This window comes from Geotrypetes seraphini, chromosome 4, assembly GCF_902459505.1.
Source record: "Geotrypetes seraphini chromosome 4, aGeoSer1.1, whole genome shotgun sequence".
In the NCBI taxonomy this organism is placed as follows: domain Eukaryota; kingdom Metazoa; phylum Chordata; class Amphibia; order Gymnophiona; family Dermophiidae; genus Geotrypetes; species Geotrypetes seraphini.
This window is the reverse complement of record NC_047087.1, coordinates 251,351,591-251,366,026: the sequence shown is the minus strand read 5'-3', so window position 1 is coordinate 251,366,026 and position 14,436 is coordinate 251,351,591. Positions and strand designations below refer to the sequence as shown.

The window sequence follows — 14,436 nt, the reverse complement described above, 5'->3', positions numbered from 1 at the left end:
TTTAAACAGAAAAATTTACAAACGTAATAAGAAAATTTCTAGTAATGTACTTCAAGTAAATATTATTTGCAAAAGTTCGAAAATCTCATTCATCCTGGTCTCATTTAAATTAACTCCTGTAGACAGTAGCTATCAAATTTAATTTATAACGACTTGTGAGTTTCTTGAACCAGTAAAAACTGCTCTAATTGTAAAGGATCCCAGAAAATATAATCTTTACCTTGATACCTTAGTAAACATTTACAAGGGAATTTTAAATAGAAGGATGCTTCAATTGCCAAGACATGGGGTTTTAATGTTAAAACGCCTTTCTTTTAAACTGTGTTGTCTTAGCAACATCCGGAAAAACCAAAACAATGTCCCCACATAATTTTTTATTTTTATTTTGAAAATAGGTTTTCAAGATCAGTGTTTTATCAGATTCATTTAAACATTTTACTAATAAGGTAGCTCTAGTCAAGATGGTATCTCCTAAATCTTCTAAAAAACCTGTAAGATCAAATTCTGTGGGGACAAGTTCTTCTATCCCTTGTTCAGAAGTAATTTTTTTCTTTTGTGGAACATAGTAACATATCGATATAGGCAATAAATCTGCGTTAGCCAAACCAAGGATTTCTTTAAAATATTTTCTAAGAAGAATTCCAGGTAATAATAAATGAGTCCCTGGAAAGTTAACGAAACGCAGATTTTTAACTCTCAAAAGGTTTTCAAACATTTCAAGGTTTTCAAACATTTCAAATTTAGAATGCACTACATGGGAATCCTTAACTGTTGATGTGGAAAATGTATGTAAAGATAATATCTGTGAATCAATTGCTGTAATACGTCTATGTAAAATTTTTACATTAGCATCATTATTTTCCAGCTTTTGAATCACTTCCTGTGAAAAATTTTGATTTTGAATAGCTACTGACTTTAACAATCCCTCTACACGAGTATTAACCAACCAAAGATCTTTAAGGGAAATTTCTTGAGGAGTCTTTTGAGTCTCATGCATGGTTAAGGCCTCCTCTTGAAAGAAGATGGCCTTAGGCATTGCTCCAAAATTCAGAGCTAATGCCACACCTTGCTGAGAGTCGACCAGAGACTCAATAGGCCTACCCAATGGGTTGGCCTCGGAAGAAGTTACCAGAGGGAGAGGAGAAGATCTATCCAAGGGGCCAAAAGATGCCCCAGATGTTGACGCGAGATAGGCCATCATAGGATTAACATTAGCTGGTGTCAAATGGTGGTCAATCGGGCCCATTAAGACTGGAGTAGAACTCTTAAGTTTCGCTTTCCTCTTTCCCATTATATAAGAAATATTCAAGTCTGAAAAAATATAGAGAATAAGCAATAAAGTACCTAAATTTTTCAATCGCTCCACGCGGCTCCAAAGGGGATCCCAAGGGGCTTGACATGCCCCTTAGAGCACGCCCTGCGGCCACGCCACAGCCGCAGCGTCTCTTAGAGGAAAGGGAAAGGACCTTGATGACGCGGTCCCGGCATCCCCGCAGGTGCCTGCATGGAAGTCGGCTCCAAAAGTCACCAGCAAGAAAATTCAGTGAAGGTGCAGCGTCCCCAAAGGGCAGGAAACAATCCCTCGGTCTCGTTCACCAAGCAAGTAATGGTTATCCCCCATAATAAGTTCTGAGAAGGTTTGCTGAAATAGCCACTTTTAAATTTTGGCAAGGAGGGATCGGAGTGAATATCAATCGGAAGTAAATTCCAGACAGTAGGGGCAATACAGCTAAAGGTTGATTCCTGAGAAAACAGCAAAAAAAATCCCAAAAACCCAATTTCCTCAATGAGGGTATCAAAAATGGATTAGTATCTCAAGAACAAAGGTAACAAGAAGAGAACTGAGGTATAATGAAAATCCAGATGAAATAACTTTATCAACAATGAGTAATATTTTATACTAAATTCTATATTGAATATGAAACCAATGATGTTCATATAGAAGTAGTATTAAAAGATCACATTTTTTTGCACTGTAGATTACCTTCACGGAGGTATTTTGAATTATTTGGAGCCATTTAAGTGAATAAAGTAGGACATCAATGAGCAAAGCATTACAAAAATGTAAATGATTAAGAATTAATACATGGATTAAGGTTTTCAGCGGCTTAGTTTTATCTAGCATGACACCAGGAACAAAAGTTTCTCTTTGATGGGGATTACTGCCTGGTTGAAAAATATGCATGGTGGACTAGAGGAGAGAGAATGGGAGAACTAAAATGCCTCAGTTTTATCAGTATTAAAGGATAATTTATGATTTATTATCCAGGATTCAATCATTGAAAGTTTTTCACTTACTTGGCTCAATAAATTATTATCACAATGATCATGTCCTAACTGGATGTCAACTGCACATAAATAAGCACCAAAAAAATCTAAAGACTGAATAAGGATGACTTGGGGGCTAAAAAAGATTAAACAATATAGGAGAGTATGGAGCCTTGAGGGACTCCTCATTATAAAGGTTAAGGCTCGGAATAGGATGAATCCTTTCATCTAGCTTCCCAGTAAGCCTGGAATAAACTATCTGAGTTTGTCTGCCAAATCCCTTTCTTTACCTTGTTTAAAAACAGACTGAAAACCCACCTTTTTGATAGAGCCTTCAATCCATAACCTGACTCCCCACTGCCTACCATCCTAGCCAGCAGATTAACCATTCCCCCCAAACTGTATACATGGCATCTGTTTGTCTGTTTAGATTGTAAACTCCTTCGAGCAGGGACTGTCTCCTTTGTGACTCTGTATAGCACTGCATATATCTGGTAGTGCTATAGAAATAATTAATAGTAGTAGTAGACTGTTACAAATGAGCGAGAATAGAGGAAAGAATGAAACCAATTAAATGCCAATCCATGAATGCCTAGTAGTTTAATGGACAATATTCCAATGAAGCAGTCAGTGGTTTTAAAGATGCTGACAGACATAAGCTCAGATATTCAATCTCAGGTCATTCCAGGCACTTGCTTTGAGTTTGAAGAGCCAGTGTTCTCGGCACAGAGAAGTTTTGCAGGCATCTGATGGTATTTAGTGCTGGTACCCACATAACTAAAGAACAAAGACTGAACTGCATGACATCCAGATTTACTGTTTCTACTGGGGTGGTTAGATTCAATATTCAATAGAATTGCTTAATTAAGTGCTGCTAAATATTGGTGTTGGGCCCTCTTTAAGCCGGTAAAATTCTCTCATGTCTGCTTAAAATACACTGACTATTAACCTCTTAGTAAATTGGCCTCATAATTATTTGGATAGTTAAGAACATAAGAATCACCATCTAGCCCAGTATCCTATTTCCAACAGTAGCCAATCCAGGTCGCAAGTTCCTGCCAGAATCTCAAAGAACAGCAAGATTTACTTCTAGAATAATGCTTAGAGACTATTTCTGTGCCCAACATTGGATGTGAGGATTTACACCAACTAGGCATTGATCCCCCACATTTTATAGCACTGCGCACATCCTTAGTGAATGCCCCTGACCTGCCCTTGACCCTTCCAAAGCCCCTTCGAGTTCATGCTAAAATATTTGCATGCAGATCTTTATAGAATAGCGTTTAACAAGTTGCGTGTGTAAATCATAGTTCGAGTCAATTAACTGCAACAATTGGTTGATAGCGCCCAATCATTTCTAGTTAACGGCTTGTTAAGATGAGTTCATAGTCTAAAGCGCACAAGGACAAAGGTGCGCTGACAACCGAGTGCAGTACTTCATCGCGCCGAAGAAAAACATATTTTATAGGGCTCCGACGGGGGGTGTTGGTGGGGAACCCCCCTCACTTTACTTAATAGAGATTGCGCTGGTGTTGGGGAGGGGGGTTGTAACCCCCCTCATTATACTGGAAACTTAACTTTTTAGGGAAAAAGTTAAGTTTTCAGTATAATGTGGGGGGTTACACCCCCCCCCCAACATGGCAGCGTGAGGCAGCGCGATCCCTATTAAGTAGAGTGGGAGGGTTCCCCCCCAAACCCCCCGTCAGAGCCCTTTAAAATACGGGTTTTCTTCAGCGCGATTAAGCCTTGCACTCAGTTGTCCGCGCGCCTTTGTCCTCACGTGCTTTTGACCCATCACCTTTAAGATGCATACACAACTTGGGTGCATGCTGTGGCGGGGAAAAGTCAGGAAGCACAGCAGTGCCCAATGACAGGCCTATTTTAAGGAATGTAGTCCCTGACCACTGCTAAAACCCAGAATGGGTAAGTCAGTGCATCAGCTTAGAACCTGTAATTCTGTCCTGATTGGGTCACAACAGCCACAGGAAAGGAAGTTCCCAGACACAAGGACCTATTTAACCTTTCAAAAGACTGGCACTAGGGTGCCAAAAAAACTCCAGACCTCCACAGGAAGTTCTAAGGAGAAAGATATAGGGAAAGAAACACATTACATACATCAGTAGATAGTTTCAGCCTCAACCTCAAGCTTCAGAACTCCACAACCAATCAGGAGGCATCACACACCTCAGAGGGTGATTAAACAGCTCAAAACTCAGGCAGAAGGGAGAAGCCCACAAGCCAAATAGTTGGAAGGAAAATAGGAAGCAAGCCTGTTCCTGCTCCAAGAACTAGCACATAGGAGTTGCTAAGTGAGTCCAGAGGGACCTTGAATGAGGGTATGAACTACTCAGAGGATTTAGAGCAGGGGTCTCAAAGTCCCTTATTGAGGGCCGCAATCCAGTCGGGTTTTCAGGATTTCCCCAATGAATATGCATGAGCTCTATGAGCATGCACTGCTTTCAATGCATATTCATTGGGGAAATCCTGAAAACCCGATTGGATTGCGGCCCTCAAGGAGGGACTTTTGAGATCCCTGATTTAGAGGAACAGATATCAATTTGTTGAGGAAAGATCTAATACAAGTGAGCAAATTGAACCCATGGACTGTGGAGAGATTTATTCTGAAGACCCAGAAGTAGAAGAAATAGTCTGGGAGCCAAATCCTTGAAAAAAAGAAAAATGTCATGGTGTGAGTAACAAGCTTCCTAAGTTCAGACTGTGTTTTATGCCGAAGTCTGTAGAGCCACAAATAAGCTGTGTGAGTTCTTAAAGCACTGAGAAAAGTCACAAGCTTCCTGTGAATTATAGAATTTAAAGAAACTGTGAAGCAAATTTGCACTGTGGTTTGTTAAAGAGCTTATGCAACTCAGTGACTACAAAAGAAGTGTTTAATATTCAAAGTTTTGAACTAGAAAGCTAAACGTTGTTCTGAGAGACAGTAGTAAACCCTTAAAAGGGAATTGGGAGGGATTATAAGAACCAATTTTAAAGGGTAGTTAGTTTCCTCTCTATTGGGCTGGAGATTCGGGGGAAGATTCTCAAAATGTTTGCAGTAAAATCAAAATGGGCCACTGTTGTAGTTGCTACTGTAACCATTTCAAAAAGGCGAGTCATTCTTAAAAAATCATGCATGCAAATAAGGTTATTGGAGAGTAATAGCAGTCGGTACATGTGCAGAATAAAACTACAAATAAAATAATAAAAAAGACCCCCAAATCGAAGAGCAGCAAGAAGGATGCCTACTCCCTCCCACCGCCATCAAACAACCCCCCAATAGCGGGAAGGATTCCTACTCTCTTCCACCACTAACATCAACCAACCCCCCCTAGCAGTGAGAGGGATGCATCCTTGATAGCTAGAAGGATGCCTATTGCCACTTCCATTAGGCAAACCATCCCAGCAGTGAGAGAGATGCTGTTAAGTAAACACCCCCACCCACCGGCAGCGGGAGGGCTACCCACTCTCTCCCATCACCGCCGTAATTCCCCCTATTACTCCCTGTGTCTCCAATGACCCTCGTTCCCCCCTTACCTTGTTTCAAAGGCCGGTAAGAGGATTGCCTACTCCCTTTGGCCAGCAGGTCCGCCTCCTGGGATGCACTGGGGAGGGGCCCAATCCCTCCTGCTGCAAATCACAAAACAAACCCCCACAGGAAGGATGCCCACTCCCTCCTGACAGCACTCCCTTGAACCCCCACCCCCCAAAGCCCACCCAGAACCCCCGGACCTTTAACAGGAAGGCCGACCTCCAGGTAGTGGGCATCCCTCCTGCTGGGGATGTTGGGGAGTTGCTGGCAGGAGGGATTGGACATACCTTCTGCCACAGACAGTGTGGAGGGATTCAGGGGGGCAGCAGGAGAGAGTGGGCATCCCTCCTGCTGAATGACTTGCAGTGGAGTTTGGGGGTTCCCTGCCACTGCTGCTCAGCTGGTCGCTGCAGGGAGATTCCCTTGCTGCGATCAGCTCAGCGGCAATGCAGTTTTCTAAATGGCATCTGTGACATGGACACTGGTTAGAGAATTGGGGTTCTTAGCCAGGGTTAGGCATCTGTCCGTTAGGACAAACACGATTCTATATAGCAGGGCTGCCCAAGTCTGGTCCTTGAGATCTACCGGCAGGCCAAGTTTTCTGGATATCCACAATGAATATGCATGAGAGAGATTTGCCTGCACTACCTTCTTGGTATGCAAATCTCTCTAATGCATGTTCATTGTTAATATCCAGAAAACCTGGCCTGCCAGTAGATCTCAAGGACTGGACTTGGGCAGCCCTGCTATATAGGATGCCCATGTGCGATTCTCAAAAGCTGCTTAGGCGACGGCTGAGACCGGGCGTTCTATACAGATTCAGGCCCTTAACGCCCAGGAACATAATTGATGTCACATAGTGAAATCAATTAAATTAATTCTGCTCTATTCTACATGTTTTAATAGAATCCAATAATAAAGAAGAGGAAAGATTTTTTAAGGCATATTCCAATTATATATATGTGTGAAAGAAGGACAGCATTCATATAATAATCCCATTAACTACCACCCTTTTCATTAGAAAGTAAAGAAGGTGGTTGCTAAAAAGTGGTTAAGTGTGCTGAGTACCAATAATATATTTAGTTGCATGAAAGTTGATTTTATATTTATACAGATTTTTTTTTTTCATTTGAAGCACTCTTCCTTTTCATTGGGAAAAATCTGGAAAAATCATAATTCTAGTTCCCAAAAAGAACCACTTTCTCTTTAGGCTTAAAGTAATTTCTTAAAACCATATCTCAGTTGGCACAACTAGTAAAAACTACTATCAAAGTTGTACATGGGACCTTCTTTTTCTGGTTGATATATATGCGAGCCCAAGACCTAGTGTCGAAGGGCATAATGTAATACGGGGCTGGTGAGCCTCCGTGTTAGGGATCGGTGGGGCGGTCGGGGGGGCGGTCGAGTCAGCGTCGCGGCTGATTGGCCTGCAAAAGGCTAAAAGCCGAATTTAAATTTCATTGGTGGGCTGGGGCGTGCACGGGGGAGCCGAGGGGATAAAAGGGGAGGGCTTGGAGGACCTTAACTGTTCGGGTCCTCCAAGGCGGTTTTTCCCTCCCACCCTCCCTTTGTTTTGCTTGGTTTTAGGGAGAAGCTCGGGGGCGGATCCCCCGAGCTACTCGGTCATTGGGGCTCATCGGGTGATGAGCGGTGGGCCGGCGGGGTGCCGTGCCTGGTGGGTCAGGTGACCCGAGAAAAAGGGGCATGAGGGACATGCCACCCCTCAGACCCTTGTTGAAGTGGCAGGGTCGAGGGCACAGAATGCTTTGTTTGGGTAGCTCGGGGGGAGCTCTTGGATTTATATTAATTGTAGTTGTAAAAATATGTAAACATGTTGTTTTGTATCAATAAACTGAGCTGCGGCTAATTACCCAAAAATAGAGTCGTTGTGTCTTATTGAATAGTTAGGATGGGTACCTTTGGTTAGGTTGTGCTTTGGGAAAAGGAACAAAGGAGCTCATCCAGATCCAGTTATTATAGAAATTTCCAGAGTCTAATGTTAATTCTCACACTACTGTATATCTCCAGTCCCAGATCTTTTATTGCTCAGTTGCAGATGGCAGTTTTCAATGATAACAATTTGTCAGTCATTTAACACGTCCATAGACTAACATGCACGCATTAGCGTTTAGCATGCGCTAATTCGATTAGCGCGTGCTAATTGGTTAGTGCACCTTAGTAAAAGAGGGACTAAATTTAAAATGGAATCAATAGAGAATTCGATTAAAACTGTAAACTTACATTTATTAAACTTTTTATTTGAGAAGAACTGTTCACTGAGCGATATGTTCAAGAAATATTTTATAGACTTGTTAGAATTATCACTGGAATTAATACTGACTATCAGTAAGATTTATTATTTCCCACCATCTAAAACAGAGGTGTCAAAGTCCCTCTTCGAGGTCCACAATCCAGTCGGGTTTTTGGGATTTCCCCAATGAACATGCATGAGATCTATGTGCATGTAGTGCTTTCATTGTATGCTAATAGATCTCATGCATATTCATTGGGGAAATCCTGAAAACCCAACTGGATTGTGGCCCTCAAGGAGGGACTTTGACACCCCTGATCTAAAAGAAGAGTTTACAATCTAAGAGTTCCATTTATTAAAGTGTGCTAATATGATGTAATCTAATCTAATCCATAATTTATTAATCTCACTATACCAAAAAGATTCAAGGCAATTTACATTCAAAGAGGACGTGAAATCTACGGGAAAATACAAATCAACCAATTAAAATTTCATCATAGCATGAATATTACAACATATCATATTAAAAAAAGTGTTCAAATTTTTACAAAACCTTAAGTAATTGATATCCGTCCTAATGTAAACAGGTAGATTATTCCAAATTGTAATGGCAGCGTAAGCAAAAGAGGAACTGAGCTGTTATTTATACCGTACTCCTCTAATCTGTGGAAAATGTATTAATAAAGTATCACATAATCTGGTGGAAGAACAATGCAAATGAGAAAAAAGCAAAATCAGATTATCTGAAGAGTCAGTCTGTAATATATGATGAACTATGCAAGTTGATTTAAACTTAATTAGCCTTTCAATTGATAACCAATAAAGATTTTCATATGCTAATGCAACACTTTCTTATCTTTTTAGACCAAAAATTAATCTAACTGCAGTTTTCTGGAGTAGCTGCAATTTTTTGATCAGTTTTGATATTAAGTTCAAATATAAAAAATTACAGTAATCAAGTTGAGGTAACACTAACATCTGAACCAACAGTGCAAAATGATCAAAAAACCACAACTTCACAAGCCTGTTTCCTCAAAAATATTCCTCCATAAATTAGAAATGTGATCTTCAAATGTAAAAGAAGAGACTAAAAGAATACTTTTGATGTTTTATCTATTTGCAGGGTCGTACCTGATTGTAGAGTACGAAATGAAGGAACAGAAGACAGTGAATTATGAAACTAAAGAACCTTATTAGTAGAATCCAATCTCCAATTCTATTCATGCAATCAGTTTATCTTAGCTGAAATGTCCTCCTTGTTTGAACTTAATGGAATTAGTAAAAAAAAATATCATCAGCATAGGACAGGGGTAGGCAATTCCGGTCCTCGAGAGCCGGAGCCAGGTCAGGTTTTCAGGATATCCACAATAAATATGCATGAGATAGATTTCCATCTCAAGGAAGCAGTGCATGCAAATACATCTCATATATATTCATTGTGGATATCCTGAAAACCTGACCTGGCTCGGGCTCTCGAGGATCGGAATTGCCTACCCCTGGCATAAGATAACATACAAACTTTGGCTGACAAATGTACTTTTTGCAAAGTACTCAAAGATATTAAAAAAGCATAGGAGAAATAGAAGAGCCTTGCGGCACTCCACAGAAAGAAGCCCAGCTCCTAGAAAAAGTTCCATCCTTCAGCACGCTATAATTCCTGTTTACTAAAAAATCATTAAACCAATTAAATACAGATCTATGTATACCCAACTCACTCAATTTGTTGATCAGCAAAATATGATCAACTGATTCAAAAGCTGCACTGATATTGAATTGTAACAAAATCGACTGATAACCTTGTCTCAACCGTTGTTTAACTTTAGTTGTTTATGTTAGCAATAGCAGCTCTGTTGTGTGTTTAGGCCGAAACCCAAACTAGTATCATGCAGGCAAGAAAAACAATCAATGAACCTTGAAAGCTGCTTGTTCACTAATGCTTCTAAAATTTTGGTTAAGAAAGGTATATGTCAACTGGTCTGAAGTTAGAAGTCTGTGATAAGTCACCATTTTGTTGTTTAGGAATAGGAGTGATAACAATATTCCCCATTTCAAAATAGTAAAGTCCCCTCTGATAGCAGGTTGTTAAAGAAAAGTAACAGTCATGAAATTATAGCATCTGGAATTTTAGAGAAAAGATATGAAGGACATTTATCTAAAATACAAGAACGTGTAGAAAAGCTCTTTAGAAGAGGATTTAAATCCTTAACGGTTAAGACATCAAAATTATCCCAAACCTGATCTGCACTAATTCCTGATGTGGGAGTGTGCAAGATATTATCATTTTGTATAGTAGGGGGTGTTTGTGTTTGATGACCTCAAGGTGGCACAACAGGTAGAAAAGGTGACAGTCAAAGTCAAAAGGATGCTAGGGTGCATAGGGAGAGGAATGGCCAATAGGAAAAAGGAGGTAATAGTGCCATTGTTTAAGTCTCTGGTGAGGCCCCAATACTGTGTGTAATTCTGGAGATCACACCTTTAAAAAGATATAAACAGAATGAAGTAGGTCCAGAGAATTGATTCAATATTAGTTATTGGTCTTTGTCATAAAGCATATGACAACAGACCTACAGACCTCAATATGTATACTCTGGAAGAAAGGCAAGAGTGAAGGGATATGATAGAGATGTTTAAATATCTCCAGGGTATTAATGTACTACCTTTTTAATGCTACTTTGTATAATCTTATTGTTTTAATACAAATGTACAATCTTATTTTATGTAAACATCACTGATTGTTTAGTTTTTCTCTGTGAACCGCCCGGATCCTCTTTGGGTGGGCGGTATACAAGAATAAAAGTTATGTTATGTTAATGTACAGGAGGCAAACCTTTAGCAAATGAAGGAAAACTCCAGAATGAAAGGGCATAGGATGAAGTAAGAGGTGATAGGCTCAGGAGTAATCTAAGGAAGGAAGGGGTAAAACGCGGACCTTACGGACCTTGTGGATCTAAAACCACACCTCCTTAAAAATCTGAGGTCTGTGATACTTGTAGTTTCTGGCTCTGACAGACCTCTATGACATTTTAGCTCTGATGGATCCTAATGCTTTTCTCTCCCTATGCTGAGACTAGCGGCAAAACTTTTGCCCTGAGGTCTGTGCCACTTTTAGTCTCGGCATAGGGAGGGAAAAGCATTAGGATCCATCATCGACTAAAATGTCATAGAGGTCTGTCAGAGCCAGAGACTAAAAGTGGCATGGACCTCAGGTTTTTAAAGATGTGCATTGTGCAGTTCAGATCCGTGAGGTCAGATGCACTGCAGACCTTTGCACACATTTTTTAACTCCCCCCCTCCAACCCAGCTATTAGCCATCCGGTGTCATATCATGGGGGCTCTCAGAATCAGTGCGGAGGGAGAGATCTGGAGGAAGAGACGATCGGGCTAATTAGCAAAAGCCATGGTATGCCTCCTCCATCCTTAGCCATTATTGAAGGCAGAGCAGGGAGTCTGAGCTGCAGGGAAAGCTGTGGACTAAGGGTCTGGGTAAAACAAGCTAAAAGGCGGGCTTGTCAATGCACGGACCTTAGATTTTTAAGAATGTGCGGTTTTTGATCCATGAGGTCCGTAAGGTCCGTGAAGTCCGCATTTTACCCCTTCCAATCTAAGGAAATACTTTTTACAAAAAAGGTGGTAGATGAGTGGTGGAGGTGCAGGGGATGGAGACGATGTCTGAATTCAAGAAAGCATGGAACAGGCATATGGGATCTCTTAGGGAGAGGAGGAAATAGTGGATGTTGCGAATGGGCAGACTGAATGGGCTATTTGGCCTTTATCTGCCATCATGTTTCTATAAACAGCCCCTCACCTGGACAGCTTCACCTCAGTTCCGACAGAAAATTGCAGTTACCCTCATAGCTTGTCAATTGTTCATGAATGCTACTATAAACTGGCGAGCAAATGAACAAGCTACTGTCCAAAAGCTCCACATCCCTCCTGTACCCACTTTTTTCTTCCCACTCAAAGTTTCCTACTCCTTCTCTTCCTCCCACCCCTTCTCATTATTAAGGCCATATTGCAAGTGAGCAATTTGTCTGAGGGGATTCAGCCAGATTATGTACTTCCATGATACCCTCACAGGATACTGTGGAAGGGGGTTGCCTAATGAAAACAATTTACAAAACTCATAAAAATGGGAGGAAAAATATGCTAAGCATTTTGTGCAAACAAACAAAAGGATAATAGGAAAGTAACATTGTACATGACCTATAGGGAGCTTAGAATATGAAACTATATACAATTTGCTTTGAAATAATGAAAAGGACATAGGGGCCAACCACACAGGTGAATGGTGATGACACCTACCCTTTAACACAGTGATAGACTCTTGATTTTTGTGGGTTGTTTTTTTTGTAATGATCATACTCTTAATGCAGTAAATAAGCACTTACATGTGTATATAGCATGCATATGTAATATCTGATTTTAGAAAGCCAAGTTTTACACATGAATATCATTTCTCTGTGTACAGTGTTCCCCCAGTCATTCGCGGTCGGCGGTTCGCGGTCCCGGTTATTTGTGGTATTTCCCAACCACGAACCGCTGACAAGGAGAAGGTAGCGGGAGGGGCAGAAGAGAGCAGCCAGAGGGCCGTGACTACAGGAAATCACTCGTGATACGCTCCGACTGCCTCTTCCTGCACTAAGTTGGGCCTTATCCAATCAGAAGCTGCTTTCACACGCAGCTCCTGATTGGCTAAGGCCCGACTTAATGCAGGAAGAGATGGTTGGAGCATACCGCAAGTGATTTCCTGCACTCGCGGCGTTCCAGCTGCTCTCCTGCTGCCCTCTTCAGGCTCCCCTATGAAAAACCGTATTCACAGTTTTTCAAGATGCATGGGGGTTCCTGGAACGAAACCCCTGCAAATATCGGGGGAGTACTGTATACTGGAAGGGGCACATTGTGGGCATGTTTGGTTTTGGGCTATGGCAGAATATATATCTACATGTATATTCCCTATTATATATAGTGAATGCATATATATATACCTGCTCTTCTCCAAAAATAAGCATAGGGTAAGTACTAGTAAGGTACAATGAAAGCTGTTCTCTTACTGCACATGCCGTGTACCCTTTCTCCCATTCAGAACCCTCACCGAACAGACCCCTTCTCAAGTATCAGATCTTCTTTTGGAGCAGATCCTTCTAGCATAAAATCTCCCCACTCACCTCCATAGCTGATTCTACCATAAACATCAGATCTCCCACCCTCACATAGAAATCCCCATTGAAGAGACCTCTCAGGCCATTCTCCCACCATCTGATCCCCACTATTGGAACACATTTCTCCATTCTCTCTTGATCCCCTCCAAGATGTCAGACCCCTTCTAGTAGAGATGAACCTTCTACCCTCCCCCCCAAATATCACCAGACTCCTCACCAACTCCTAGACCTTACCAGGAGAGGACTCTGGTGATCTAGAGGTGGGAGATATGAGTTTCCCCCTCTGCTCTTGCCCTATCCAGCCCCAGGAATCAAACTAGTGCCTGAAGATCCTAGCAAAAGTACCACAAGACCATCACTATGAGTTATTGATGCCAGTTTTGTTCCTAGAGCCAGATGGGGCAGGAGTAGAAGGGACCACTCTTGGACTCCACCACTAGAACACCAGGATACAATCCAGGTAGGTCCAGGGGATGGATAGGGGATCTAGGGCTGCATTGGAGGAGGGTTCAGTGCTGGGAGGAGCTTGCCATCTGAAGGAGGTCAAAAAAGGGTTGTGTTCCAAGGATTGGGACCAAATGAAGGGAGGATTATTTAGAGGGTACCTGTTCAAGAAAGATCCAATGCATTGGGGGGAGGGTAACAAATGATGTCATATAGTAGAATTAGATCCAGGTAGGAGATATGAAGCTAGGTGATAGCTCCGGGGTGATGGGGAGAAGATCTGATGCTGAGGAGTCATCAGTGGGATGTTAACCTGGAATCTTTATGTTTGGTGGGGATCCTAGGAGTTTATCATGCTGGGATAGAAGGATGGATTGTAGATGTCTTTATCTGCCATCAACTACTATGTTACTAGGACCAATAAGTAGGGAAGCAAAATTTCCTGCCATGTACATGTGTGGATTGCTACTTTACAACCTACATCTGTAAGTGGCAGCACACATTAAGTAGGATCTGTTTTTCCACAAGTATTTTACCACATCTCTCTTTGTAAAATGTAGCCTCCACCAACACCTAACTTACATATGAAGCACCTAATCTATATGCATATTCCTGTGGAAGTGTACTGTATATGTTGATTTTATAAGGAACCTACACATTCAGACCTTTACTTTTAAAATGATACCAAAATCAATGTGTGGTTACTTCTACTGTATGTGTATTCTTGGGAATAAAACTTTTCTAAAATGAGTCTCCACATGTACACTTATCTGAGAAAATGCCTAAGT

General features: G+C 41.3%; 1 protein-coding gene across 5 annotated transcripts in view; it reads right to left on the bottom strand.

The window, feature by feature from the left end:
- PCDH15 (protocadherin related 15) overlaps window positions 1-14,436 on the bottom strand; it is a 2,123,136-nt gene that overhangs the window by 902,621 nt on the left and 1,206,079 nt on the right. The window lies entirely within an intron of this gene.